This window comes from Octodon degus, unplaced genomic scaffold, assembly GCF_000260255.1.
Source record: "Octodon degus isolate 3935 unplaced genomic scaffold, OctDeg1.0 scaffold00045, whole genome shotgun sequence".
Taxonomy (NCBI): domain Eukaryota; kingdom Metazoa; phylum Chordata; class Mammalia; order Rodentia; family Octodontidae; genus Octodon; species Octodon degus.
Genome location: NW_004524621.1, coordinates 13,482,941 through 13,487,348, shown reverse-complemented (window position 1 = coordinate 13,487,348; position 4,408 = coordinate 13,482,941). Strand labels below are relative to the sequence as shown.

General features: G+C 34.8%; 1 pseudogene across 1 annotated transcript in view; it reads left to right on the top strand.

Annotated features, from left to right (window-relative positions):
- LOC101571199 overlaps window positions 1-4,408 on the top strand; it is an 11,869-nt pseudogene that overhangs the window by 372 nt on the left and 7,089 nt on the right. The gene's annotated exons all lie outside the window — the stretch shown is intronic.

Genomic DNA, 4,408 nt, shown 5'->3' with positions numbered 1-4,408 from the left:
TGAGTTCAATCCTTGGTACTTAAAAAAAAAAAAAAAAAAAAGACAACCGTGAATGTAACAAATCTACTTTTCTGGGGCCAGGGAGATAGCTCAGTACAATAAGTGCTTGCCTGGCAAGCACAAGGTGCTGAGTTCAGTCCCCAATACCACACACACCAAAAAAAAAAAAAAAAGTTCTCATATAGTTTTGGGGCTGGGGAGATGGCTCAGTAGAATAAGCACTTTTCTGGCAAGTGCAAGGGAGTGAGTTCAATCTCCAGTTCTGAAAAAAAAAAATCCATTTTTCTGAAAAATAACACCTTATAAGTAAATATTCAGCAAATACAATTTTAAAAGAAACATAAAAGGCAAGAAATGTGAGAATAATAGCAACAGAAATCAGGTGCCCCCCTCATATATAATCTTTGCTTGCACCTCTCCAAACAAAAGTAAGAGATTCAGGTCATACTCAAAAAAAAAGGAGCTTTGTAAAATCTCCCCTTTCCTCTTTTCCCTAACTCTCCTGGAGCATTCCACACCTCACACTTCCCAGTCACCCTATGTCTTCCCCAAAATCTTCACCTCTTATATCTTTTCTAGTCTTTCTCCTTCTTTTTGCATCATGTACAATAAATAATTTAGTTTCTGACTTCTTCTTTGGGATGGAGGGGAGGTGCCAGGAATCAAACTCAGGACCTCATGCTTGCCAGGCAGGCACTGCACCACTGAGCAAAACTCCTGGCCCCTCTGACTTATTTGTTTCATGTTCACTTCTCTCATTATTTCATTTCTCTATCACAAATGATATCCTGGTAACTGATCCAATAAGCCAAAATTTCAACCATTCTTCAGCTTTGCAAGCTCTACCTGCTCCATCCTGTCTTTCAATACTTGATGTCAGAAGCTGGTGACTATATTTTTTAAAAACTCAAAATGGATTAAAGATTTAAACATCAGGTCTGAAATTATAAAACTACTAGAAGGAAACACTTCAAGACACTGAAGTTAGCAAAGATTGGGGGGGAGGTAAGACCCCAAAAGCACAAACAACAAAAGTTAAAAAAAGAATTATATTTCACTAAAAAGCTTCTATACAGCAAAAGAATCAATAAAATGAAATAACAGCCTAGATAAGGGAATAAAATATTTGCAAACTACTCATTTGACAAGGAATTAGCACCATGAATATACAAGAAACTCAACTCCACAACCAAAACAAATCAATACATTGAATTAAAAAGGCATAACCAACCTATATAGACATTGCTCAAAAAAAGGCATAAATAAACAAGCTTTACATGAATAAAACACCTAAAATTGCTAATCATTAAGAAAATGTAAGTCAAATCTACGATGAGACCTTACCTTGCATCTGTTAGCATGGCTATTACCAAAAAAAAACAGCCCCAAAAGTGTTGGAAATAATGTGAAAAAGAAAGGGAACACTTGTGCATTGTTGGTGGGTATGTAAATTAGTAGTCATAGAATTATAGGAAACAGTATGAAAAGCTTTCAAACATTAAAAATAGAACCACTGTATCATCCAGTAATACCACTACTGGGTATAGTTCCAAAGGAAATGAAATCCGTATATCAAAAAGACATCTGCATTTCTGTATTATCTGCAACACTATTCACAAGAGACAAGAAATGGAATCAACCTATGTGCTCATTAACTGATGAATAAATAAAGAAAATATGGAACATATATGGAATGGAATACTATAAAGCCATAAGAAAGGCTGATACCCTGCCATATGAAACAACGGATTGGAACTGCAAGACATTGTATTACATGAAATAATCCAGATACAGAACAACAAATAGTGAACAATCTCTCATATATAACCTAAAAATTGATCTCATAGAAGATTATATCAGAATAATAGTTACCAGAGACTAGAGAGAAGGGATGGGGAAAGTCTGGCCAGTGGGTACTAAAGACAATGTACTATATATTTCAAAAGAGCTAACAAATGGATTTTGAATATTTTCATCACAAAAAAAGGATGAATGCTTGGAGAAGTAGATATGCTTCCTGAACATGAACACTTACAATGTATCTGTGTATCAAATCATCACACAACACTGCATAAATATGTATAAATTTTATGTGTCAATTCTTTTTAAGGTAAAAAAAAAATCTGGGTACCAGATTAAAGCATTAACATATAAATCAATCTACAAATCTTATCCCTCATCCTTACCCCATTACAAATATTTGAAAGAGTGAAAATCAACATTGAAAGAGTAATCTGAAGAAACAAAAAAAAGCTTATTCACAAAAATTTTAATTTTTGTGGTTTAATAACTGGAAACTTAATGTAAAATGTCACATCAACATAACACACAAGGGAATCACAGGATTCCAAAGAGTGCTATCTTAGCTACTTTCCTTATTCTTGAGACAAAATACCTAACACTCAAATTAAATGAGGAAAGGTTTATTTCACCTAACAATTTATAGAATTTTCAGTCCATAGTTGACTGGTTCCAAAGCAATGTGACAAAGCTGAGCAGATCACAGATGAGAAATAGCTTATGGTGGGCAGAAGGCAGCAAAAGCAGCAAACACCAATCAACAACAACAGCCCTCTTTCTGTCCCTTGTATTCTATCCAACCTCCCTGCCCTTAGTGAGGGTAGCACTCAAACTCAGTGTGGGGCACCCTTAACCCTAGAACTGCACCACAAATCAATCACAGCATCACATCTTTAATCTCAGCATGAAACACTCTAAATCCAGGCACCTTTGAAAAGCCCCATATAAAAACGAGGTATATAAAGTAAATCCATATTAATACAATGAGCTGTAAAAGGCTCAAGTTAATAACTTCTGAGGATAGCCCACTAATATTATAGACTGCTAGACAGTGTTAGATTGTTTAGTTGAATTCAAATATCTATAGTATTTAGATGCCAATCGAATATTCACCTCTGACAGGACAAAAAAAAAGATACAAAGGAAAGATCATTTTGTATTTATATATACAAAATAGGATAAATTTATAGCTACTTTTGCTTAATTCAATGAAAAGAAAGAGGTGTACTAACAGTGTTTGGACAGAATATCCTGTCTGTTTCTTGTACTATGGATAACCACTGAGAAGATAACAATGTACAATGTATTGATTATCAAAACTGCCCTATTAATCAGCTGTGAAACTGTCTCATTTATATTTATTTCTCAATAAAAAATAAAAAAGAACACAGATTTTAGCCACAATAAGGAAAACTGTAATAGAACTAAAAAAAAAAAAAAAAAAAAAGAAAGAAAAGAAAAGAAAGAAAAGCCCCATCTACAATGACCCCATGAGGTTTTGAGGAGTCCTTTAGATATAAACTATAACAGGTGCTAAAAGGCATTAAACTACAAATTGGATATTGTTACGATAACAATTTTGAATAACAAAAATGTATTTGGTATCTCTAAGAAACAGACAGAGATTCAGATTAGAACAGAGGGGGCCTGCCAAACAGCTCAGTGGATTAAAGTGCCTGATTAGGCAGACACAGGGGCTGGTAGTTCAATCCCTGGGCCTGCCTTGCCAGCCCTGCCCCAGGGTGCACTGAGATGGCTACTGAGACTGGGTGTAGTGGTGCACGCCTGTAATCCCTGTGCTTGGGAGGCTGAACACAGGCAGATCACTATGAGTTCAATCTATGTAGTGAGACCCTGTAGACCCTGCAGACCCTTACTAAAATACAAATAAATAAATAAATGAAGAACAAACAGAAAATCTATTAGTTTTCTAGATTTAGTGATAGAAAATCAGAATTATCTTCATGTATTCTATCCTGTCTTGCTTAAATTTGGCCTTGAAATTTGGCCTTATGACTGATTCTGGAAAGTGGTCATGAATGGAACTAACATGACATATAAATTATTAACCATTTTTTGTTTCATCAGTTATAAATATAACTGAATGTTAATTGCAATCCTTTGTGAACTATTACTTTTTCAATAAAACTTGGAAGGTTTTCACACTCCCAAATATGTATTTGCTATAACTAATTTAGAAATGTGCACAATATAACAAAATTTAAATTATATTCTATATCTATCTAGAGAGGTTCACTAATTAACATTTTAGGATACTTTCAGCATGAATTTGGGAATGTAAGCACATTTGATGCTTAATAAGGATAAAAGTTTGCTTTATTATAACAACCACTTCTATGTACCCTCCTCAAAAGGAAATTAGTTGCTACTAGAGTTTTAACAGATTCCCCAAGCAAGAGATTAAATATCTGTCTCAATTCTTCAGGGAAATCAGATATCCCTGCCACTGACAGCAGAACAAAAACTTCCTACTAGCTATTCAAAACAATCAAACCTGAACTGGCAAGATAGCTCAACAGTCTAAGGCAAGCTTAGGCAGGCTCAGGGGACAACAGTTTGATCTCCACCTCCACCTCCACCCCCACCC